This window comes from Sus scrofa, chromosome 11 (genome assembly GCF_054392235.1).
Source record: "Sus scrofa isolate SSC_HxYL_T2T_F1_AM1 chromosome 11, Sscrofa_HxYL_maternal_Yorkshire_Landrace_v2.0, whole genome shotgun sequence".
NCBI lineage: Eukaryota > Metazoa > Chordata > Mammalia > Artiodactyla > Suidae > Sus > Sus scrofa.
In genome coordinates this window covers 10,615,250-10,642,704 of record NC_139393.1, presented here as the reverse complement: position 1 = coordinate 10,642,704, position 27,455 = coordinate 10,615,250, and the positions used below count along the sequence as shown (strand labels likewise).

General features: G+C 39.8%; 2 protein-coding genes across 8 annotated transcripts in view; one reads left to right on the top strand and one right to left on the bottom strand.

Annotated features, from left to right (window-relative positions):
* The window catches only part of STARD13 (StAR related lipid transfer domain containing 13), a 512,485-nt gene that overhangs the window by 32,448 nt on the left and 452,582 nt on the right, over nucleotides 1-27,455 (top strand). The gene's annotated exons all lie outside the window — the stretch shown is intronic.
* Nucleotides 1-27,455, bottom strand: part of LOC106507939 (uncharacterized) — a 206,089-nt gene that overhangs the window by 120,572 nt on the left and 58,062 nt on the right. The gene's annotated exons all lie outside the window — the stretch shown is intronic.

Here is a 27,455-nt window from a genome sequence, read left to right as displayed (position 1 = left end):
ATTCATGAATCCGATCATTCATTCAACTCCCCTTCTGGGAGTACTCTGTATTGATACCAGCATTTTCATTCGGGGAATGAAAAAGGAAAGAACAGAAGACACAAAAATGAAAAGACAAATTACTATCTTCTTCGAGCCTAGAGTCTAGCAGGAGCACTGCATTGCTGAAGCACTGTTGTTGTTATGTGATAGTTTATCTTGAAATTAACTCTTAAAATTGGTGTTTTTCCCACTTTTTACATTAGCATAACAAAAATGTCACAATCTTGTTTAATTCTATTCTAGCAGCTCTTCTGGGATAGGGTAGGTTTTTGCTCCGTAAGGTTACAAGGTCGAACAACTCGATTAAATTTTCTGAAATTCAGTTTCCTGATCTCTACAAATGGGAATAATCATCAATATCTCACGGGAGTTTTCTGAAAATCAAAAGGGGAAGAAAAAAAACACCAAGCGTCATTACAGGAATATTGTAGGCACTCGATAAAGTTCATGTCTCTCCCAGCTTTCCTTAATTAGAGAAAGGGAAAAAAAGAAAACAGCCCCCTTTTTCTTTTTTTTTTTTTCTTTTTTTGCTTTTTAGGCTAGGGGTCAAATTGGAGCTGTAGCTGCTGGCCTACACCACAGCCACAGCAATGCTGGATCCGAGCCGCATCCACAACCTACACCACAGTTCATGGCACCCCAGGATCCTTAACCCACTGAGCGCAGCCCCCTCTTTCCATGATCAAGAAGCCAAGTGTGGAGCTCCCATCGTGGTGCAGCAGAAATGAATCTGACTAGGAAGTATGAGGTTGCAGGCTCGAGTCCTGGCCTTGCTCAGTGGATTAAGGATCCAGCGTTGCTGTGAGCTGTGGTGTAAGTTGCAGACGCGGCTCGGATCTGGCATGGCTGTGGCTGTGGTGTAGGGCGGCCACAGCTCCGATCAGACCCCTAGCCTGGGAACCTCCATGTGCTGCAGGGGTGGCGCCCCCCCACTGCCCCCCAAAAAAGAAGAAGCCAAGTGTGTACTTTCCACTTTCCCACCCTTTCTTCTTGATCTGAGATTGGGATTAGTCACAACCAGGACACTAAGGTACTGACCTCCTTCCCTTGCCTCAAGAACCTTCCTCAAATCAAATTTTAAGCAGGACATTTACAAGCCTGCATGGACTCTAAAGATCTGCTGTCTGCAGAGTCTCATGAATAATTGTCAAAATGATATTTATTTGACAAATAACAAAGCCATATGCCAAATCCATCACTAAACAGCAGACTCCAGGCCTCCTGTGCTTAGTTAAAAATGGAAGGACGGTCTGTTTCCAGTGAAACATTAAATAGGTCTGCCAGGTTGGAGGGTGAGTGAAGGGGAAAAACACTACCCTTAACGCTATTTTCCCTCCCTGATTCATAACACCCTCATTTGCATGGACTATTAGAAGGTTATTTATATTCTAACTATATTCTATTCTAATACTGCATCCCCAGTTATAGGGTTTTTTTGTTGTTTTTTTTTTTTTTCTTTTTTGAAAGTTCATTCATTTTCAAGAGGGTGGTGTGGTCTAAGGAGAAAGAAACAGGCAGTGGTCAGGACCTCTGGGCCCAAGAAGATCCAGGTGCAAAGATCAAAATGAGAAATGGTGCCTAAGGAGCAGAAACCACTGACCTTTGTGGGCCTGTTAGGGAAACTAGGCAGAAGTGCAAAGAAAGAAGCATCTCTTACTGTAACTGAAAATAGCAACTTGTAGACTACAAATAGCTTTAGGAAACCAGCCACATATCACACCATCCATCCTTGAACTTCTTCCTCCAGGCAAGACCCGCCCGCCCCCCATGATTTTTTTTGTACTACAGATGATACTCAGATGAAAAATTAAACACATGGAAAGATTAGTGTCTTAGGGAAAGAGATTTTCAGATCTGTGACTGGACCGAGTAACTGCATGTGTAGATCTTTGACACAAGGCCCATATATTATGCCAGAATTAATTTTAAGGAGTTCATTTCAGTACTCGACTCAATAAATACGAACTCTGCTATCTCTAAAGTCACATAGATGCTTCCCTGGCTTTATATAGGGAGTTTTTTCTAAGCCTTCCCACTTTTCCTATCTCTTTTCTCTGTCCCCTGAGAAAATAATGAAAATCAAATAACAGAAAACGCTGGATAAGGATTGAGAAACCCATGTTAGGCCATTTGGCTTTGCCACTGAAGACCTGGTGACACTAGGCAAATTCCTCTGGGAGGTCTCCTCTGACCTGTTGCTCTATTCATGGAGATTGTATCTTTCCCTTCCTTCTGTTGCCACGATGGTCATACATGGAGACTTCTATACTGCAGTAACTTGCTTACATGTCTGTTTTCTCTACCATTCATGAGTTCCTTGAAAGCAGAGACTTTATTTTCCTATCAGGCAATGGACGTTATGAGAGCAAAGACCGTGGCCATTCCTGTGTACCTTTGAATCCCCCATCTCCAGCACAGCCCTGCTACACAGCGGACTTTCAAGGCCTCAGAACTGCTTCCCCTTTAGCTCAACATGGTCTTTGCTCGAGCAAGGATTCCCTATGACTGATCTCCATGCTAGCACCTCTTCGGCGAGGCTTCCCTGATCTCTACCCTAAGAATACTCTCCTCCTTCTCCTTACTCTCACCTCTCCTTCATATCACCCTTTTGACCTCTTTGTAGCATGTGTCATTATCTGGCATTGTCTCATCGGATCACCTGTTTCTGGTTTACTTTCTTTTCCCCTTAGACCGGAAACTAAACGAGGGCAGGGAGCTTATCAGTTTTATTCATTACTTTATCTTCAGAATTTGGAAAAACATCTGGTTCACAAATATTTGCTGAATGCATCAATCTGTGAATTGACTAAAGGCTTGGGTAGTTCCAATCCAAACACCATCAGTCTATAATCTCTGAGTTTGGGAAAAGTGGTTCCCTTTCACAGAATACTTGGGCAACACCCAATCTCCCCAAACGTCTAAGCACGAATGTCTTCAGAAGGCTGATGATGACTTTCTGCATGCTGTACCCTGGCAGAAAGACTCTGTGTGGCATGCATTTACCGCCAATGTCCTTATCATTCAGGTGACCACGCCGACACTTCTGTTCTACTGTCTTACATTTTAGAAATGTGACAACTGCTTAGAAGAAATTTATCTGCATGTAAGAATTTTTCATCTTTATTATCTTTCTCATTATTCCTACTGTTCTACCCCTGCCTGATTTTTTAAGAGAGCGATGTTACAGGAGGCCCCTTAGATACAGAGTCAGTGGTCATGATGCAATCAAGTCGAACAAAATCTATGATTTGAACTGTTATAGAAATGTCAGTCTAATATAAATCTGCAGGTCTGAACTATTTCTTTTACTAATATTTTAAATAAATGAGTTGCTACTATATTTTGGAAAATAAAGCCAGTCTGTGTACACAGTATATCCAAATTTGTGGTTATAATAATCTTGGAGGGGATAATCAGCACCATTTATCCCACACGGAGTTTCCAAATCCAGAGGTTTAGGACAGGGTAACATATATAAATATGAAGCAACACAGATTCACTTAACACATGAGAACCTGTTAAGAGAATATGACAAGGAGTTCCCACTATGGCACAATGGGTTAAGAATCTGACTGCAGCGGCTTAGGTCACTGCGGAAGTATAGGTTGGATTCTTGGTCCGGCACAGTGGGTTAAAGGATCTGGTGTTGCCGCAGCTGAGGTGCAGGTCACAGCTCTGGCTCAGAGTCAGTCCCTAACATGGGAACTTCCATGTGCCACAGGTGCAGCCATTAAAAAAAAAAAAAAAAAAAAAGCAACAAGAGAAAGTATGAAAAGAAACTATTACATGCTCCAAAAAAGGTTAGATAAATAAAATGAATAAATGCATAATACAATTTGGTTAAAAGTTGAAAATCGATGATACTGAATATAAAAAAATAAATGGCAGCACTAGCACTGTGATTGAAGCAAATAAAATTCCTATTAAAACTAAGTCCAATATCTGATGTTTCAAAAATCACTTTTTTAACCTTTTAGTAAGATGGACTCTGCAAGAATCAAAATTCAAAACTCAGACCACCCTTCTTTAGATTTCATGTGAATCTTATGTAGCAAATTCAAATCAATTTAACTTATGTTTTAAAATTATTTCCTAGAAACCAATTATCTGGGTTAGAAGTTGTAACTTCCTTCAATTCCTTTGCACATGATAAAATGTGTGAGTTAATTAGAAACTGTCTTTTGGTCTTAGGTAAAATCATTATCAAAGCTCCTGAATGAGCTGCAAAATAATAAGCACTACCTGTTAAGAAGCTTGGTGGAAAATGTCATGCAAGTGAGGTCACGTGTTGGTGTTCAGTATAGACTGGTAAGACCTTGCAGTGGGTTTCCAATGAGCAAGAAAGCAATTGGAGCAACAGGTATAGCCCAGACCTTTCGACTTACAATACAGAAACAGCATTTTCCAGTCAGCTGCATGTTAAAATGTACCTTGTGGGCATTTACCCACCGGGAACAGGTTTTGCCTTCATTGACAAGCTAGGCCAAGCTAGGCCACTGCTTTGAGGATGTGGGTCTTGAAGATGACGCCTTCACTCTCTAAAACCTAAATAAATTCTGTTTCCTGTGACCCACTGGTGGAAGTGTGGAGGTCTCTGCCTCTCCTTGAGGTCACCCTGCTTTGTTTAATGTCACACGTTAAGAACATAAGTTCTGAAGTCCCACTCTCTCCATTCAAGTGACACTATAGCTTAGTGTAGCAAGACCTTGATTGGTTATTTAATTCACTATCTCAGGTTCCCACTGGGTTTTTTTGTGTATGTTGGGGTTTTTTTGTTTGTTTTTTGTTTTAGGGCCACAAACTTGCCATATGGAAGTTTCCAGGCTAGGGGTTGAAACGGAGCTGTAGCTGCTGGCCTCCACCACAGCCACAGCAACTCAGGATCCAAGCTGCATCTATGACCTACACCACAGCTCATGGCAACACTGGATCCTTAACCCAAGAGGACCCGAACCCACATCCTCATGGATCCCAGTCAGGTTCATTACTGCTGAGCCCAACAAAACTCCTCAGGTTCTCATTCTTAACAGATGGTGACAGTACCTACCACAAAGGTTTGCTGTGGGGTTTAAATGTACAAGATGTATGGAAGAATACCTAACAGAACAGAGCATAGACCATGGAGCCAGACGGTCCTGGGTTCAAATTTGTCTTTTACCATATACTGCTCTATATCTTTGATTTAATTTTCTTGCCCAATAAATAAAAATTAAATACCTATCTCATAGGGTTAGCTATTTAAATGAAACAATAGTATCTAGCACATAAAACACTTCCAAGAAAGATAAGTAACAGTATTATTTACTCCTTCGTGGTGCTTCCAGGAGTAGCATACTGCTCACAACCCAAAGTAAACACAACTCTCAGAAAGAGGCAAAATCTGAATTTAAAAAAGATAACACTACTAAAATTATTATGAAGTACTACTCCAGGAGATTAAAAGCAATTCTAAACTGTTAGAGCTCTCAGAGGTCCCTTGATCCAGCTCCCTGACTGTATAGATGGCATAACTGGGACCCAAACTGTAATAACACAGCCAATTAGCTGACAAGCAGGACAAAAAACCCAGAGGTCCTGAGGACCTACCTAGCCAGTGTTTCTGACACAGCATATTAAAGCAGCAATAATGCTGTAGTTAGGACTTATTTTTTTAAATGGAGTTTCTGGATAAAACAGCAGGTGCAATTATTTTCTAGCCTTCTACAGATAGAAGACTAGGCTTTTGAGAAAATTAGCACCTTTCCATCTGGTTGTGTTTCAGATTTTGAAACAGGAAGGTTTAGGACCGCAGCTTCCTGAAACATCTCCTAATTAGGATGCCAAACGCTCAGTGTGCCAGGGAGAGAGCCCCAGTTCATGCCTGTTGCCCTCTTGTCCCACTGGATTAACACGCCACTCCACCCTCAAAAGTGTCCTCGTTTGGACAGTGAACTCTGTGATTTCTCCACCCACACTGCAATCTCGACAAGTTAACGATAAGAGAAGATGCTAAGCTTCCACGTCTTCCTTTCCAGGAAATAAGTGGAAATCCGATTTCTCACATTCTTTACAACAGAGGACTAAAGAGAAAGCATTTGTCAGGGTCTGCGACAATCATGGTCATATCTACTACCATGTATTGAGCAAGGATCTTTGTGAGGTATTTATTTATATATTCATTTATTTATATTTGTCTTCTCGGGGCTCAACCCGCAGCATATGGAAGTTCCCAGGCTAGGGGACAAATTGGAGCTGTAGCTGTACACCACAGCCACAGCAATGTGGGATCCGTGCCACATCTGTGACCTATACCACAGCTCACAGCAATGCTGGATCCTTAATCCACTGAGTGAGGCCAGGGATTGAACTCACGTTCTCGTGGACGCTAGCTGGGCTCATTACCCCTCAGCCACAGTGGAAACTCTGGTATTTAATTTTCAGTCACTGGATAAGAACATTAAGCCAAGGATACAGAGCAGTATATGGCAGGAGTCAGGATTTGAACCAGGGCAGTATGGCTCCACAGCCTGGGCTCTGCTGTGCTGTTCTTTCATACATCTTGTGCATGGAGTACAGAGTTCATGAAGTGGGCACTGCGAAAGGTTTTCTGAGCCTAGGGGAGCAACAGCAAAGGCTCAATTCTGTATACAGCCTCTTTCATTTGTTTTACAACTTATGATAAGAGAAAAGTGTGTCTCAAATGTCCCATCCCTCTTTGGTAATGCCTCCAAGGGAAAGCTGGCACTAGCTGCCTTTCCCCTGTCCTCCACTGCAGATCTTCAACCACCAGGCCCTGGCAAGGGGAAATCACAGGAATTAGGGAGGAAATTAAGGTCAACACAGAGCACGTCTACTGTTTCACCACCTCACTCCGCCCTTCATTTGCAGCTACACTTTCCCTTGGGGCCAATGAACATTGTTTTTTTGTGGGGTTTTTTTTTGGTTTGGTTTTGTTTTGTTTTCCTCTGTCAGAGAGGCAACCCAATCACGTGAAAAAGAAATAGGAGAAAGGGTGTGTGAGTGCGTGTGTGTGTTTAAAGAAAAGCAGCAGTGATTTAGATCATTTAGTTTTATTTCAATGTAGAAGTAAAGCATTGAAGTGACTTTCACTTCATGGTTCCTTTCAGGATTTTCGACTTAGAGAAAGAAGGATTTTGGTGACACAAAGTGGCTTTAAGGTATCTATTCAAATCTAAATTTTACACACACACACACACACACACACACACACACACACAGCTTCGGAATACAAAATCTTTTAGGTGCCTATTTCTTTTGTATGTCAAACTCTGAAAAACACCATGGGGCTGTGGGTTTAGAAACTGTTCAGCAGTTCTAAGAAACACCCATTGATAGCAATAAGAACTATTCTGTGTATTTACAGAACAGCTTCTACCACTGGATCATTAAGGCATACTTTAATTGTGAGGTCACTGATGTTGTGTAAGTTTAGAAGTCATGGGGTGATCTCTTCCTTAAGGGAGTTCTGACATGTCTTTGGCAAAAGCTTTCATATGTTATGGATTGATGCCACTCACAGCTCTTGGCTCAGGGATATAAATCAGGTTGTAGCATGAATAAGTTACATTTGAAGTCTAACTTTCTGATATAAGGAAAGAGGGAAATGAGGTTATTTAAACCATCCATGTTTACATGGTGGCTATCTTTTAACAAAAATTCTTCTCAAGCTATGAAAAACTATCATATATTATCAAATGTAGTTTTGTCCTCTGATAGACAAAGGAGCAGTGTTTAGATCATCTGAAGAACCCATGCGGTTAAAAGTTGCAAACAAATGTGGTCCTGTTGTCCTCTCCGGATCCTTCTGAAAGCCCTGTGTACAGAGTTCAGACAGAGAGCCCCAGGAGGGTGGTCAGGACTGAGAATGAGCTCTCCTCTAAGCCAGTCATTTACCAACACGCCTCGGGCTGAGAGGCAGGCTCAGGGTGCCATTCCCATATTGCATCATCCACTCCGATGACCTTGTATGCCAGGCTAAATTCTTCCATTCTCCAATTGGCTTTTACATAAAATGGATGAATAATGAAACTTAGAACTAGCCTGAGAGGAAAGTAGACAATAACATTTTTTCCCCTTTTAAGCATTATTCTGAAGATGTAATCAAATAACCCCTAGCTGTTCTATGCAGTAATTACATTTTAAAGTTGTGCCAATCATTCATATAGAGCACAACACAGAATAGGAGGCTGCTTGATGTGCTATGAATAACATTTAAACAAAGATTGTACTTTTTGTTGTGTCTTTTCCACCATTTAGCATCTACTAAACTGGATAATGACTAAGTAATATATATGAAAAATACACCATGTGTGTGTGGGTATATGTGTGTGTGTCAGTATATTTTGTTTCTTTATATTAAGTACACTTTGAGTCCATGTCATGAATAAGGCAATGGGTTGTGGTCTATGGTTAGGTTTACAAGAATCTGCTAGCATTCTTTTATTTTATTTATTTATTTATTTATTTATTTATTTATTTATTTTGTTTGTTTTTGTCTTTTTGCTATTTCTTTGGGCCGCACCCGCGGCATATGGAGGTTCTCAGGCTAGGGGTCGAATCAGAGCTGTAGCTGTTGGCCTACACCAGAGCCACAGCAACGCAAGATCCGAGCCGCGTCTGCAACCTACACCACAGCTCATGGCAACGCCGGATTGTTAACCCACTGAGCAAGGGCAGGGACCGAACCCACAACCTCATGGTTCCTAGTCGGATTCATTAACCACTGCGCCACGATGGGAACTCCCTAGCATTCTTTTAGAATCACTTCCATTAATGTGCCATAAAAAAGAGGGTATCATATGATTAAACGTAATCATCAAATATTTTAGTAAATAGCATCAGGCAGCATTTGATGACAAGAGGAAACTAGAAGGCAAGGACTTTCTAAATGCCCAGAAGGGTTAAATGCAATGGATGACACAGCTGACATTATCAAGCAGTCTTGTATCGTTAATGTCATTTATAATTCAACACACATTTTTAATAGGAATTAAATGAATCTTGTGGAGAATTTCAGGATAAGTCCATTACATAAAATGAAAAATACCAGCTTGGGTCCAGTGACACTTTGCCCTTTGGAAGTGGGGTTGACATTTTCTAGCACTGAGGCTGTTTATTCAGGTCTTGGGTTATCTTATCATTGATCATTATTCAGTTCTGTGAATGATCAGTGTGCTCATGAAAGACATTATGCTTTGCTTGTTGCCTCTTAAACAGAAACAAAAAAATTAGGATATGGGACCATGACCCATGATGCGACTGATACAAAGAAAATAGTGAGACTTTATCCTTGTAGAAAAGCAGGTAGCTGATAGATTTATTTCCCTCTAAAATGTATTCTTTTGGCAGAATAAAACCACAAGTAGTAAGGTTGGAAAATAAAATATACATCAGTAAAGATAAATGATAAAATTTGCTGTTTATTTTGCCAGTACATTTTTTTTTTTTTTCCTACCAAAGCTTTGCCTCCCACTTTGCGTGCTATTTATTTTCTGGACTTGAGTTAAAACACTTCTACTTTGGAGCAAAATTTCTTCCTAAATACATCTAAGTTGGTATAAAATAGTAGGTATAATATAGATACAGTGAAATGGAAGCTAGCCTACCAATGATTTTCTGAATATGATTCATGGTTACATTGCAATTTATATCAAAATATAATTCTGACAGTATGCCATAGACTAACAAGGTTCTAAATAATATATCTGGTAAGAATAACATTTAACATCAGAATGTGCAGGAACGTGTTCCTGAGTGAGCAAGAGATGGAATTTGCCCGAAAGTGACTGCAAGAGCTCAAGAGTTGGTATCTTGGCCTCGCTTCAATCACTCGTGTGCTCTTTACCTGTAGTGTGTTGACTGTGTGCATTAGTTACAGACTGACAGCACTACAATCAGCCCGCATCAATGAGTGTCGTTTGGTACAGTAAGCTGGAAAATGTAAATAGTGATTTCATTACAATGGAAAAAACGGGTTTCTGGAGTTCCCGTTGTGGCTTAGCAGGTTAAGAACTTGATGTAGTATCCATGAGGATATGGATTTGATCCCTGGCCTTGCTCAGTGGGTTAAGGATCTGGCATTGCCGCAAGCTGTGACGTAGGTGCAGCTCAGATCCAGTGTTGCCGTGGCTGTGGTGTAGGCCAGCAGCTGCAGTTCTGATTTGACCCTAGCCTGGGAACTTCCATATGTGCTCAGTGTGGCTGTAAAAAGAAGAAGAAGAAGAAAAAAAAAAACTAGTTTCTCTAGGCAACATTGTGATGTGATCAGAAATTTTTATTGTGAGCATTGCTTAATAAAATCTAAACTTTGTGATGGATGATTTTCTTTTTACCTCAAATCGTGTAAAAATGAGTTACCATGACAGCATTCTTTCTTTCCACTATTATAACCATAATTTTTACCATAAAATACTTTTATCTGCTCACTAGACATCATGAAGAATTTTTAACCTGATCTCTGAGTATGGCATTTTGAATACTGGAAATGTTCATATTTATACTGACATTTAAAGAAATAAGTAAAAATTAGCAACCTCTGTAAGATCCTAAATGCTATTATACTCTAGAAATCTAAAACGTCAGTTAGTCAAAATGCAACAAATAGAAGTGCCATTGAGATTTGATTAAAATAAACAAGCAAGCACAAATAGTCTAGGTTATCTCCTACCTTCAGCATTTTTTAGTTCAATGCTCATAGCTGTAGCCACATATCTTGTACAATGAGCATAGAAGTCAGCATTACGACATGAAATGCTAGCACTTCCTCAATCATCAAGATAAAATCATATCTTTTCATACACTATCTACCAACATAAGAACATGAAGAGGATATTCTAAGTGCTTTTAGAAAAGAAAGCTAAAATCTGACTCCATTTAATATCTACCTGATTTTACAAATACTCAAAATAATTATGGTTTTAATTTAACATCATACCTGGCCATTTTGAGAATTAATCCATGGTTTTGGATAGATGGATGTCACCTGGCATTCCCTTAATAGGAAGGTGATATATTTTGGATGATCGTGTGGTATTATGAATCCCTACTGCCTATGCTGGCCAAGGATTACTTGTGTAAGAAAGAGACTACCAAGTAAGTGCAGTTCTGAGCTCATAAAATCGATGCGATTTATTTAGCACTGCCGTGGACTGGACCAAGTACTGATCATTTCCACTAGTATATTATACACACTGGGACAACAGCAGGGACGTGGCATCTAATTTCAAAGACAGGAACATCTTTTTTTAAATGCAGGTTTACATCTCAAAGGGATTCATAATGAGTGCCAAAAGTATTCATTTTGCCTAAGAAGATCTGACTCTTTCTACTTCAGGAGTCTAGCATTATATTATCTCCAACAGTAAGACAAGGATTGGAGAGGTGTTAAAGAAAAGAAATTCCTTTCTTGAATCTACCATATTACAGCCGAGGAAGTGACAAGAGAAGGTGAAGCGAGATTAGGACTGTGGGACTCACAGATTTTTAGGACAGAATATATATAAGAAAACCTGTGTTTCAGCAGGTAGTGATATGGGCTAGAGCATGTCGTGTACTGTGAAGAACAAGATAAAATTCTACAGACTTGATGTTTAAAAAATTCTTCCTCTTTATTTTATTTAATTTTTCCAACACTTTGCCCTTGGATAAGGCTCTATTAGCAAGCCAAAGAGGGCAAAGTTCATGAGAGATTAGTAGAAATGTTGTTCAGAACCCAGGACTGCACCTTAGAGACCGGGTCTGTTGACTCTCCGTAGGAAAGGTCCATAATCCATATCTCTGAAGGGAAAAGCAATACTCAGCTGCTGTAGCAGGCCAATTTGGAATAAGCATCAGCAAATTAACATTTCTCTAGGCTTCAGAGTAAATTTTTCGTAGCAGTAGGAAAGTGGTGGCAAGGTAGGAATAGCATGTGAAAGCCAATGAAAAAAAGATGTCTCATGGGCCTAATTAAAAAAAGCAGAGAGTAAGAAACTTTGAGAATGTGAAGAAATGAGAGGAGCTGGGACTTCGTGGCTAATGAGTGAGGGACCAAGGGACTGGGAATTTGCAATCTGGATCAATGACTTCTTTCTGGGCTGCTCTGGCAAACTGACTTCATCTCTCCACTCCTTTGGCACCGTGGCTTTAAAGTAAGCTATTCAATCTTACCTCATGGGGCAGCTGTGAGAAACAGATAATAAAAGCAAGCTTGAAGAATTGCAAGTACACAAAAATCATATAAACGTGAAAGAAGAACAAGGACTGTTGGAACATATTATGTAAGTTACATCTGATTCAGTAAAAAGCTTTTGTTTGCCTTTGACATGCATTTTATTCCTTTTATATTCATAAACCAAATCATACTGAGCTTATATTACTTATCTAAAAGAACCCTGCAAACCTTCTCAGATTGTTGCCACATTAGAAGCAAATTAAAGATTTACAACACAAGATGGTGTTTCTGATAGAATGGGGCCAGGCAGAGAAGCAATGAGACAGTATTGATTTTTTTTTTCCCAACAATTCCTTGGCTCTTGATAGTTCAAAAAATGATGTGAAAACTCAGCTGTATTTCTTTTCTGTTTGTTTTATATTCTTACCCATAAGAAAGTACCAGTTTATAGGGTATATTCTTATAACAAAGAATGCCATCTAGTGTCATCCATAATCCTCACATATGTCATTTTACTAATTTAAAGTAGATTTCACTTAGAAACTATAGTGTTGGGTGGGGGGATGTGCCTGGGCTGTGGGATGGAAATCCTGTGAAATCAGATTGTTATGATCATTATACAACTACAGATGTGATAACTTCATTTGAGTAATAAAAAAAAAAGAAAAGAAACTATAGTGTTTCCCTTGAACACATGCACATTAGTTTCTAGTCTTTGACAAAGTGAATATTTATGTTAAGTCCGAGCCACAAATTTGGCTCTGTCTAGAAATCTCCAACAAACAAGCTGGGACATATAAAAACTTCTGACTGGTAGCATGGTTTTCACTTTTAAATAAGACATTTAAGAGCAGCATTTAGCAATTGTGTTATTAGTTTAAATTGATATATATCTATATTTCTCTTTCAAAACATTTGCTATAATAGTGGCCAGCACTTCTAGGTAAAATGTTCATTATTTACAATTTTACATGTCAATTATGTTTCAGTAAAGCTGAAAAAAGTTGATGATTAATTTACTAATGAACTGACTTTGCTGTTGTTTTATCAATAAAGTACAACAGAAGTGAACTCTTTACATCTAAAATGTAAACTCTGCTTTACTATGGTATGTCCATCAGAGTTGTAGACTGAATTGGAGAAGAAGCTGACTTGGGGACCCAAGGCACACTTGAACTAAAATTGTTCATTTAAACTCAGGCTTCTGCCTTCAGAGGGAGTTTTAAGCTCAACCAGGCTAAAAAACTGCTAGTGACCCTCTTTCGAAAGAGTCCCACAATAAGCATAATCGCATAGCAGCTATCATGTATTGCCTGTTGGCACCGAGCAAATGCCTCATGTAAGCTTCACTCCCACAGCAGTTGTTTCTACCCTCATTTTACAGAGAATGAAACTCGGGGGTGGATACCAGGCTAAGAGTTAGGCAGCTCTGCCAACATCAGAAGCACGTAGGAGGCTGATCCGGGATTTGAACTCAGTTCTGTCTGATTCAAAAACCTCTGTGCATCCCCTACAATGCAGTGCATCCCTTGGAGAGATGACAGCTCAGCCATGTTGGTAAAACCTGTCTGATAATTTGCTGTGGAAGTTCAGGGGGACTTTCTTGCAGCCTTCCTACTTCAGTCCTCCACTCAAACCACAGACAGGAACTGATGGACAAAAATAATCAATACTCTGAGGTACCCTTTCTGCCATAGAATGGGTTGAGTTTTGCCACATTTGACTCAGACTATGTGAGGTTGCTCCTGAATGAAGCTGAAGTTAATTACCTTAATGCCAATTAGAATAAATTCATTTTAATATTATTCTGAGTAAAAGAATACTGACTTATTCTTAAATCTTGAAGTTTGAAATTTCTCAGAAGCAACTTTGATCTGGAGGGAAAAAATGGCTGGAAGAAAAGCAACTGGGCTATTTAATGATAAAAAAATTTATTGGTTCATGTACAAAGGAGAAAGTATAAGGAGGCATCTCCAGTTTCATTTCTGGAACAAATAAAAGGAAAACTTTGAGAGCATGTGTGTGTGACTCCAAGAACAGGAAAAGATGCATTCATTCAAAATCATAACCTTATTAAACTGAAAGAATACTGTCTTAGAAATAGCCTAAAATTATACAAAATAAATCCAGGCTGATTTATGTCCTTTCCAGTCATTCAAAAATTGATAATGGGATAGAGTTCCCTGTGCTATACAGTAGGACCTCATTGCTTATCCATTCTAAATGTAATAGCTTACATCTACCAAACCCAAATTCCCAGTCCATCCCACTTCCTCTCCTCCCCACCTTGGCAATCACAAGTAGATATGTGCGTGACTGGCTCCCTGTGCTGGACAGTAGAAGTCAACACAACATTGTAAATCAACTATACGCTAATAAAAATAAAATAAGAAAAAATAAATAAGCTACAATATTTTGGAAAACACAGGAAATACATCCAAAATTTTATAAGTATAAACGGAGCATAACATTTAAATATCATGGATCAGTGTACTGTACAACCTGAAACTTACATAATATTTTAAATAAAATTATTGAAATTTTTTTAGATAAAAAAATAATTGCACTTGGAAAAATAAATGCCAAATTGACACTGTCTAGATTTAAGCAGAAAAGTACAATGAAATATTAGAAAGCATTTGTGAAATGAGATGGCTTAATGATTGTGAAAATAGAGGAAATACTGGATGAAAGTTTTAGTATGTTTTTTCAATTTTTCCTTGATCAGACCAATTTTGCAAATATATAGTCCAAAGTTTATTGGTCCTTTTGTCCTGGTGACCATGATTTTGGTTTTGTTTTGTTTGTTTTTTAACCTAGGGCAGGGTCAATTTAGTAATTTACAGATAGGCAACATATAATAAAAAGTGTCGTTTTTCAACAGGAACTAAAATATAGGTGAGTCTCTAGATGCCACATTTGCCATTTTCAAGTTGAGATGTGTGTTGGACTAATCATACTCTTTCCTCCGGTATGACAACCCTCTGCCTGGTGGCATATAGTACTACTTGCAAAGATGAGAACAGAGAGTAGATAACATGTTTCTTAGGATGGCTACTGACAGAAAATACTTCCCTACACATTCCAAAACTGGAGAGACGCTTGGAGCAACAGCTCCTCCTTTTTCGATTTAGCTTTAGATTACATCAAGTGCTATCTCAAATAATGGAGGTTAAGCCCATCCATTGGTCACTTATGCTTTATTGCCTTTTATCAGATTCATGTGTAGCTAGAGATCAGAACAGATTGGGAGATAAGTGTGATGCTTAGGGTACCAAAGGAAGATAAGATCTGTCTAGTAGAGGATGAAAATATTAGTTTGACTTTTCTACCCTTAAACAAATCTCCCATTCATTCCTTTTTCCTCTCTTCTATTTTTGGTATTATCACATCTGATATTTGATGTTCCCTAAAATAGGTATAGCCTATCCACAGACAATGCCAAGGGCTTCTGTATAATATTTTCTTGTTTACATTCCATATAAAGCAATATATAAGGCCAAATTAGAACAGAATTACTTCAAATGGAATGTTTTTTAATGACTATGAATGGAATATACAGTTAAGCATCCTTCTGGTACCACTAGGTAAATGAAATTACCTCTTAACTTACAAAATTAATAAAATTCCTTAATGCTTTTGTTCTTAGACACTATTGTCAATTTTCTATGCCTACGTTAAGAATATTTCTTTAGATTATTGCTAAGGTTATACTTGTAGTTAAGGACATATTTGGTTTCTATTCATGCCCTTATCTCTAAGATTATTCCTTATTGCCCTCTCAAGCATGACAAGGCAAAAATACCTACCCCACATTCATCGTTTGCTCACTCCTGTGTCTAGGCTTGCTCCTACTCAGCTCTCAGAAAAAGAGTTCTGCTATGCTCCTCAGAGGGAAGGGGCCTAGATGCAGTCAGGAAGCAAGAGAACAGCAACTGCTGCCCTCAGGATGGCACTGCCCACCTTACCTCCCACTGCTGCCAACATGCTCAGCCAAACAGGATGACATTCCCCTTGCAGGGGTTCTGACAGGGTGCACTTGCTCTTGTGAGGTAGGAAGAAGAGTTAGTAGCCCAGGACCCAATCCTAACACCAGACTGGTTGTATGACCTTGGGCAACTTGACATAGATTAAACTCAACTGTGTATAACTAATCTGGCCAAACTGTTGGTAATAAAAACAAATGCTGGGAAAAACCCAATCCAGAAACTGAATCTCGTTACTTGCTTCCAAGTAATGAGATTCACTTATTATTTAACAGACACTACCGAATTTCTATTGCACTGGCCTTAGGAGACTCAAAGGAAATAAAAGGTGCATCTGTGGTCCCTTTATTCTTTCATAAATGTTGAGTTTATATGTTGTGCCCAGTGCTGGGCAGAATGTTGGGGATTCAGAGATGGGAAAAACCATCAATGACTTCAAGGATCTCTTAGTCTGGTAAGAGAGCTAGAAAAGAAGATATTTACAATACTGTTTAAGCAGTGATACAGATGAGCACAAGTAGGACGCAGCCATTGGACAGCAGGATAGACAGAGCCTCACTCTGCCCATAGTGAGGCCACGGACCACAAAGATTGCTCCTAGGGCAGCAGATACCATAGCTGAGGTTTAAAGGAGGAGTAGATTGTTTCATAAACATTTATAAAATACCTTCCCTCTCCTTCTCCCTCTCCCTCTCTCTCTCTCTCTATGTATGTATCAGTAGTTCATTGGTTTTGATTACTGATTAGCACTCCATTGTATTAATAGACCACAATTTGCTTTTCTAATCTATTGAAGGACATTTGGGTTATTTCTAGTTTGGGTTGCTTACATTATTTTTAGTTTGGGATTATTATTTTCAAAACGTTGCTATGAACATTCCCAAGTAAGTCTTTTTCATAGGCATACATTTTCATTTCCACGAGTGCGTCTGCTGGTTGGTGTAGTATATGTATGTTAAGTTCATAAAAGACTGCCAAACTTTGCCAAAATGGTTGTAATGTATTCACTTTCATCAGCAATAAAGGAGCTTAAGTTATTCCGCATCCTCTCCAACAGTCTTTCAAAAATTTTAGCCATTCTAGTCAGTGTGAAATACAATTTTAGCATCTTTAATTGCATTTCCCTGATAACAAATAAGGTTGGGCATATTTTCATGAGCTTATTGACTATCTTACATCTTCTAATGTGAAGCATCTTTTCAAGCCTTTGGCCCATTTTTTATTGATTTGTCTTATTATAAATATATATGTGCATCTGTGTGTTAATAAAGCAAATACTTCCTCCCAGTCTGTGGCTTGTCTTTTCATGTTCTTTTATCTTTTATGAGCAGACTTTTAAAATTTTTAATTAGGCTTTTTAAAATTCATTTTAAATTTCATTTCAAGTTGTTTTGCTGCTAGCATATAGAAATAAAGTTGATTCTTGAATACTGACCTTGTATTCTGGAACTATGCTAAGTTAACTTGTAATAGAGGTTAACTTGTTACAGTAGCTTTTTAATAGACTTATTAGGACTTTCTACTGAAATAATCATGTCATTTGCAAAAAAGAGTTTTACTACTACATTTTCCATCTTTATGGCTTTTACTTCTTTTTCTTGCTTAGTTGAAATGTTTATGACCTTTACTACATAGCTGTTGTCTGGTAAACAAATTATTCATAATCCTTTCTGTCCTATAAAAGTTGGTTTGGTTCTTTGTCAGGCCTAGTCCACTTTTGCCGTTAGTCCTAAGGCATGGCCCTCATCTGAGTGAGGTGTGGTCTTTGCTTATAGGACGTTGTGGTTTGGGCTTTGAACTAACTGCCTAAAGTTCTCAGAGATGTCTACAGTCTAACCGGGGCAGAATTCTGTCTTCCAGCTTTGCAGAACTTCTAATATCTCTTATTCTGCTCTCAATCATTCTCTTTTAAGACTCATAGAATTTCCCCCTCTGAATGCAGAGATTGGCCCTCAACCAAGGATTGATTCACTGAAAATACCTTCATAAATTCCTAGGGTCCCTGCTCTCCTCAAACCCCGCCTTTCCAGTACCCATCCCTGAGAGCCCCAGAGGCCCCAGAAGTCCTCAGCTCTCATCTTAGCCTCCATAGCTCAGCAAAATCACTGTGCTCTGTTTGGGCTCCACCTCCCTGCACTTGGTTCCAGAGCATGCCCCCACCAGGAAACAAGGGACTCATCTCATATTTCCTTATCTCAAGGATTGCCTGCTGTCCAATGGTGGAAAACTTCATAGAGCTGGCCTGCTTTTATAAAAATATACTAAATAATGAAGTTGAGAAGTATAAAATCTTTCAATGGATAGTTAATTCTTTTTGGGGGGAGAATACACTGTAATTTTGACCTAACCATTAGAATGTTTATCCCAGCTACACCAACGCTTTTTCTGTTCTTCGTTACATTGCAAACTTGCTCCTTCCTTAGAAACTTTGCCATTTCGTCTACTTACAACCATCTCCTTGCTCTTTGCACATAGTTCCTTATGGCATTCAGAACTCAGTTCAAATCTTGCCATTTCCGAGAATTCCTTCCTGATCTAAGATAGAGCCACCACCCATCAGCTTCTCTCACACTAATAATTTTATCTGTCCCTTACTTACTGGCCTTTTTAAGTTTCCATTATCCTTGATTTCCATGAAACACGTAACATTCTCAAAGAAAAACCACCATCACACCACCTCAAATTCTTCATGAAAACAAAACGAAACAAAACTCTCTTTGTTTTCATCACAGTGCAATCATTAAGTGGTCTCCTAATTCCCAGGTTACTTTTTGTCCACTTTATAGTTGCCTCCACTTCTGCCTCCTGTTCTCTCAGTGTTAGGGTTCGAAGGCTCTGAACTCATTGGTTTCTATAATTTCAACCATTAACCTCATGTGAGTGATTATCAAACTCATCTTTTGGATAGCCCAAATCAATGAGCCAAATTCTAGCTCTTCATTTCAGCAGACTGCTAAGCATTTTCTTCTCAATCTGCCATAATTCTTTAGGATAAGATGTGTGAGAGTTGTGACTCAGTGGGTTAAGAACCTGACAAAGTGTCTGTGAGGATGTTGGTTCCATCCCTGGCCTTGCTCAGTGGGTTAAGGATCCGGTGTTGCCAAAAGCTGCAGTATAGGTCGAAGATAACCGCTTGGATCTGGTGTTGCCGTGGCTGTAGCATAAGCGCACAGCTGTAGCTCCAATTCAACCCCTAGCCCAAGAACTTGCATGTGCTGCAGGCATCGCCTTTAAAAAAAGGAAAAAAAAAAGATTTCTGAAGCTAAATCCTACTTCAGCTCTTTCTGAGGAGCAGGAAAGGAGAAACCTTGAACGCAGCAGGTTTTGCTGACATCCCCACTGGTTCAATGTTGACTGTTCCACTTAGGCGTCATCCTTACATTTATAGATAATTCTCTCTCTCTCTTTCTATGTCTGTCTGTCTGTCTCTCTCTGCCCTCACACAGACCATATTACCAGATATAATCAGCTCTTGGCTCATAATTTTTTTCCCATCTGTGCTTCTTGCTATTCAACCTAAACCACACCTAGATAAAATCACCTAAACGTTTTCAATGCCTCTAAATTTTCTTTTCCTCACCCATTCTGCACCATTACATCATCTAAGACAACTTTTTCTTCCTATTCAAAACCTTTAAATGACTCTACCGTTTATAAGATAAAATAAACTTTAGCTTATCTTTCAAAGTTCAAAATAATCTGGTTCCAACACACATATGCAGCCATATTCTTCACTCAACCCTTGATTTATTTACTTCCACTGTCCATACCAGCCTGCTCCTATGCCTTTCCTTCTAACATAACAGCTCCCCACATCTCCCTCTCCTCAATTTTCTGCATCATTGACACTTTCTGTAAACTTGTTAGCAATTCAAGGCCAAGACCAAGGCCTCCTCATCTCTTAGTGTTCTCTGATACCACCCCCTCCTATGTCATTTGCGAACACGAAGGTACTCTGACTGTTTATATACGAGGAGATCATTTACGAACACGAAGGTACTCTGACTGTTTATATACGAGGAGATCATTTACGAACATGAAGGTACTCTGATTGCTTATATACAAGGAGAACAGAACCAAACTCACTGAGCACCGAATATGCACTGGACCCTGTGCTGGGCACTACCGTCTGATTCAATCCTCACAAGAATCTTACAATGCTATTGTATCAACCCAAGTTCACACACCTTGGTGATGGAGCTAGTAGTCAACCCCAGGTGGTCTAAATTAAAAAAACAAAAGTAAAACAGAAACCAAACAAAAACCCAGGGATGGAATAGTGTAAAACTAAGAGTAAAAGAAGTCTGTGTAGTTCCACTTTAAGCTATACTGATAGCACTGACAACACCAGGTGGTACTGCACTTATTAATGGACACGTCCTATTTCCACATCTGGATCCATGGTTCTTTTAGGGCTACTGTCTCTTACTCCTTGCCCAAGGCCCCCTTTCCTGGTTCCTTTTTCCTTTTTTTTTTCTTTTTTAATGCTGTACCTGCAACATATAGAAGCTCCCAGACTATGGTTCGATTGGAGCTGCAGCTGTGGTCTATACCACAGCCATGGCAACACCGGATCCAAGCCACATCTGCAACCCATGCCACAGCTTGTGGCAACACTACATCCTTAACCCACTGAGCAAGGCCAGGGATTGAACTCACACCCTCATGGACACTATGTCAGGTTTTTGACCCACTGATCCACAACAGGAATTCCTCCTGATTCCATTTTACTTATCATCCATATCTCAAATGAAACATCATCTCTCAAGGACTACTTTGCCACCTGACTTTTCCTCCCACCCCAGGTGAGGTCCACTTGCTATATACTTGCATTGGCCATTGGTATCTGCGGATTCCACATCTCTGGATTCAACTAACCATGTTGGAAAAATATCAAAAATATTTGGAAAAAAATCCCAGAAATTTCCAAAAAGCAAAACTTAAATTTGCCACACATTGGCAACTACTTACACAGCATTTATGCTAAGTTAGGTATTGTAAGTATTGTATAGGTGATTTAAAGTATACAGGAGGAATCCCCATCGTGGCTCAGTGGTTAATGAACCCTACTAACATCCACGAGGATACGTGTTTGATTCCTGGCCTCACTCAGTGGGTTAAGGATCTTGCATTGCCGTGAGCTATGGTGTAGGTCAAAGACGTGACTTGGATCCCATGTTGCTGCGGCTGTGGTGTAGGCCGATGGCTTTAGCTCTGATTTGACCCCTAGCCTGGGAACCTCCATATGTCATGGGTGTGGTCCTAAAAAGACAAATGTCAATAAATAAATAAATAAATAAATAAAGTATTCAGGAGAATGGACATAGGTTATATGAAAGTACTATACAATTTTATGTAAGGGACTTGAGCATCCTCAGATTTTGATATCCTCAGGGGTCCTGGAACCAATCTCCTACAGATTCCGAGAAACAGCTATACTTAGTACTTTTCCTTTGTAGCACTGCCCCAATTAAATCAAAGAATATTCTTCAGGTTACATATTTTATTGCTTATTAATATCCAAGTAATTACTTGTTACTAAAGCACAAGCTAATTTAAGGGTGATACCATATTTCTCCTTCACAAGTGTATCTTCAATGCCTCACACAGTGTTTGGCTCACAGTAGGCAAAATATAAGCATTTGCTGAGAGAATGAACAACTATCCAGGTGTGCAGGACGATGCCTCCCTGGCATGTCATAGACATTTCCTATACCCTGACCTACCACCACTGAAATATTCTCCTTTCAGTGAATTAATAGATGGGTAAGTAGGTGGACAATTTCCAAAACTCCCCTAGTCTAGATTTCTAAGCCTGGTATCCCAAGAATGATAGATACATGGAAGAAAGAGCATGAAGTTTTTATTGTCTAATATATTTTGGTGCTGATTACTAAAACCACCAGCATACTACTTGTCCCTAGAGAGCTCACCGTAAAATTCTCCTCCTTCCTGCCTGCCCTCCTTCCTTCCTTGCCTTCCTGCCTTCCTTATTTTCTTTTCCTGTTTTAAGTAAAGCTAATTCTGGAAAGCAATGCATTTTCAAGCTATGCTTGGCACAGCTGCTCCACTGAATTAGAAACATTAAATAATACAACACAATATAAATAATACAAATAAAATAAATGAAGAATGATAGTACTACACTGTTAACATTAAACTAATTCATTTAAGGACTGGCAGCATCAAGAGTTGTTTCAAAGAGATTAAACGCTTGGAGATACTAAAGATACACAGTAAGTATTAATTGGTCTGACTAGTACATAGAACCCATGAGAAATTTGTTTTCCCACATAGCTATTTCCATCTGAGGTTCAACACAGACCACACTGAAAGGCCTCTTTGTTTGGGGGCAATGTGATGCTGTTGGAACGGTACCTAGATGTCAAGATGGTATCTCTAACACCATGGATTTACACAGCACCATGCTTCACAGAAGCTTAATTGTGTTGTTGTTTTAAAGACAGATTTGTGCCAAAGATCTGGCGCTCTGCAAAGGACGCCAAATGGTTACCCTGGAAAGTCTCTTCTCAGAAGCAGGTGGGTGTTCCATCTCACTATCCTGCCCAGAGGCGAAGTCCTGCTCTGCCTTAGCTCTGTACTCTTCAAAGAACCAGTTCTCAGTGGAGAAGCACTTTTCTGACAATGGAAAGTATTTTTCTTCCAGTGGTGCTGAGCATATAGTAAGCCCTCATAGATAGTACTGACTGATCTTTTAAGTTTAAAAATCAGTATCTCCAGCCCTGTTTTACTCTGAGTACCAGCCTCCAACTGCCCCCACCCCCGCCTCTTTTCTTTACTCTCTGCTACTTAGAAACCAAACCAGAACTACTGACTCCTATTCACATTCCTCAATCCATGCCCTAGGCCAAATCAACTCCTATCCCAGGTCCTGCTTAACTCTGTAAATGTCATTACCATTAACTACTTTTATTTGCAGAACTGATTATTTGGGGGTAGGTCTACATGAGCCTCTGATAGGGTTCCTGTGGAGTTAGGACCATACTGGGTCTTCAACATGCTCTGAGAAGTCCAGCCCCCAGGATTTTTGGGAGCTCCCAGCCCAGGAGCCCTTTGAGAGAGAACTTGGATGAGACATTTGAATTTGGACGTGTACAGGTTTGTCTGATAGCCATATCGTATTTCCATAAGGAGGAAAAGACAATGGGCTCCCTAAAGTAACACTCCACAAAGAATCCTTAAAGGATGGTCTGGTCTCTGCATTCAAGCACCAAGGCTTGGATGGTACAGGGAAGGGGCATTTCAGGGGAAACTGTGCCCGGCTTTCCTTTGACCCAGCTTCTTTTCACCTCTGTAGTGCTGGATTGCCATGTCTGGCTATTCAAGTTGTGCACTAAATAAGGGCACACATAGGAAGTTTGTTTGTTTGTTTTGTTTTGTTTTTACAATTTTCTGCAAAAGCAAAGTCAAGTAAGTGTCTTAAGGAAGGAGTTTTTTGTCTGGACCAGAGGAGGCCCTGGCAGGGCACCTTTAGAAGGAGAAGGCTATTGAGAGTGGAAGGAACTATGTCATCAAGAGCCTGATGGTTCTATTTTGGGACGTCCTTGCAAATGAACTGGTCTCAAAAAGTGGAAGGAGTTTCCCTACTGGCCGCAGCCGAGAAAAGCAGAAGCAGTTGATGCAGGCCTAGGCAGGAAGCAGAGCAGAGCAGACACAGCATCCATGGGGAGCATGGTGGTTCCCAGTCCAGGGCGGCTGGCCTGCCAGCTCTACCCTCTGGCAAGGCTGAGGTTACCACTGTTAGAGCACACCCACAGCTGGGTCATCACGACTCCTTTCTTACTATCCAGCCTGTACATCCTCCACGGTCCTAGAACGGACCGTGTCTGAGTCATGTTTATCGCCTTAGAACCTAGTACAGGACCTGATATATTTATTCAGTGTATCTGGTTGTTTTATTAACGCCTATGGGTTTTATAAGTTTTATCCAGGAGGCTTTATATATCCCCATTTTCTCTTCATTCCTTTTGTGTTTTCTTCCCAGACCTTGGATTTTTGTCACAAAGAGATAACACTTCCAGCATACAATATAAACCCTCATTCAACACACAAGTTAGAAAATATCACGGCATGAAATCCCACAAGGAAGTCATCTTTCCAGGCCCTGGTTTTCCATACTTCCTCCATTTCCAAGTTATCAGAAATACTTTCCTAAACTCTAAAATTCAGGACACTGATCAAGTCAGTTAAGAAAATTTTATTCCAAGCTTGCTGAGTATAAAGGGCTGCATTTTACTCTGGGAAGGGATTCAAAACCTTTCCAAATAAATGACCTGCTTGTCTAGCTGTCAGAGTGTAGACTTCTTTGGCGCTCTTACCCTAGTCCTAATTCAATTTTATGTGCCAGAAACGGAACTTCTGCCTCTTTCAAATTCAACAAGGTCTTCAGAGCATGGCTGTCTTGCACAATATGGACCTGCTTTTAGAGCAACAGAGGGTATTTACAGTGTATTTAAAAAACAGTGCAAAGAATAGGAGGTTTGAAAGTCTGGCTGGGAGTTGGAGAACTGACTTCTATAAATCTAAGACCTGCAAAATACCTTTTTTGTTCAAATGTTGGAAAGATTTTTGTCTACTTTTTTGCTTCATTAGGATTTCTTTGAGTTTTCTTGGTAACCAGAAACAAACGTGACAATTTGTGTCACATTTGGCCCATGTTCTGGAGAGTGAGGGAGAGCTTGTTGTTACCCTCAGTAATCCCTGCACAGTGCAGGATGGAGAATTCAGCACAGAGGAGACCTGCCAGCAGCTAACCCTGCCAAACCAAACAGGAATCAGTGTGGACAATAGGAAGATTATGTGGTGGAAAATGGATATCCAGAACGAAGGCAGGAAAGTCACTTCAATTATATGTAGAAGCAGTGTCTTTCCCCCAGGTTACAAAGTAAGTCATCCTTCTGAGCATTCAGAAGATGTTGCTGTTTCTCTGAAAACTCACCCACAAAAGGTCAGTGGGTGGAGTTGAAACAATGCATTTTTCTCTTATAACTTCCTGTCTCTTGGTATCTGACCATGAATCTTGTGCCACTGCTGTGTCCTTTCATTCACACTGGTTTTAGGCCATCCAGAGCTCCCCAGAGGAGGAAGGCAGAGCCCAGCTGCCAGGAGCAGAGGCAGAGGGTTCAGCGGTTCCCTGTCCAGGTGCTCTCCATGCCAGGATCCTGACAGACATTGCCAGCCAATGGCCAGGCTTGGCCAGGTCCTCTGGTGAAAAACCTGAGCTCAGGTCCAGGCTCAGCCGGGGGCCTGAGGCTCTGAGAACTGACCAGGCCAGGTGCAGGGCTGTGTTCCCCAGGATGAATTATTTTTCATTTTAATTCAAATTAGTAATTTTGTTTTTTAACTATGAAACTAAAGTACAAATCGTGATGCTCACATACTCATCACCATTGATATTGACATGTTACTATTCTTGGAAACATCTTTTTTTTTTTTTTTTTTTTTTGTCCTTTTGCCTTTTCTAGGGCCACTCCTGCGACACATGGAAGTTCCCAGGCTAGAGGTCTAATTGGAGCTGTAGCCACCGGGCTACACCACAGCCACAGCAACCCGGGATCCAAACCTCGTTTGCGACCTACACCACAGCTCACAACAACGCCGGATCCTTAACCCACTGAGCAAGGCCAGGGATTGAACTTGCAACCTTGTGGTTCCTAGTCAGATTCGTTAACCACTGAGCCACGATGGGAACTCCTGTTTTGTTTTTTTAAAGAAACAAAACTTTGAAGACAGAGCAAATCTTCCCCTTCTTCCTTCCCTACCCCAGGAGGGACCACCTGAGGTTGGTATGGTGCATTCTCATGTGGTTTTTAGGAGTTTTATCATATATGTGTTTATTCATTAAAATTTATATAAAAATGATCTTGGGAGTTCCCGCAGCGGTGCAACAGGATTAGTGGTGTCTCTGGAGCACTGGGACGCAGGTTCAATACCCAGCCTGGCATAATGGGATAAGGATCTGGTGTTGCTGCGGCTGCAGCATAGGTTACAACTTCGCCTTGGATCTGATCTGATCCCTGGCTCTGGAACTTCATATGCCTCACAGTGGCCAAAAAACAAAGAAAAAAAACATGATACTGTATTTTTTTAAACTTACATAAATGACACAGTTTATATATCTATTTAAAATTTACTTTTTGCACCTAAACTAAATTTTTTGTTTATATTGTGAATATTGGTAAATCTAGCCTTAAGATTGTTTAATATTCCTTCAAATAAAGCAAAATTTAAACCTAGTCTCCCATTCAAGAGTATGCATTTTTCCCCACTTTTTTTTAATGCAAAGAATACAATCAACATGCTTGTACATTTATCCTAACATGTATATCTAATGTTAATTGATGTAAACAATATATTAATTAGAAGTACAGTTGCTGAGTATAATCGTTCAGTCTAACTTTACCAAATAATGGCAAATTGCTCTCCAAGAAGCTTATACCAATTTACAAGCCTGCCAGCAATGTCTAACATTTCACCAAAACTTGATGTCAACAGATTAATTATGTTTTGCTGATGTAATGGTTTCAAACGGTACCTCGATGTTTTATGTTTCAATTCCCTGGTAACTAATGAAGTTGAGCATATTTTCACATGTTATTGTCCATTTATGATTCTTGCTTTTTAAATTGCCTCTTCATATGCTTTGGCTGCAGCTCCACTGGGTTACAGTTGGGATTCTTTATAAAGTTGGAATTTATAATGTGGTTTGTGTAAATTTTTCCAGTCTATGATTTTCTTTTCACTTGGTTTATGGTGCATATCAATATTTAAGGTAGTTAAAATTTGGGATTTGTGGGGTTTTTTGCTTTTTTTTTTTTTTTTTTTTTTCTTTTAGGGCCACAACCATAGCATATGGAAGTTTCCAGCCCTAGAGGTCAAATTGGAGGTGGAGCTGCTGGCCTACACCACCTCCACAGCAATGCAAGTTCCAAATTGGATCTTCAACCTACACCACAGCTCACCCGCATACTTGACCCACTGAACGAGGCCAGGGATCAAACCTGCATCTTCATGGATACTAGTCAGATTTGTTTCCACTGTGCCACAATGGGAAATCTTAAAATTTATTTTTTAATCTAGTTAAAAATTTATTAATCTTTTGCTTACTGGTATTTTGTGATTTTTTTTTTTTTTTTAAAGAACTCTTTCTGGAATTCCCTGGTGGTCTGGTGGTTAAGGATTCAGCCTTGGCGCTGCTGTGGCTCAGGTTTAATACCTGGCCTAGGAATTTCTACATGCTGCAGGTGCAACCAAGA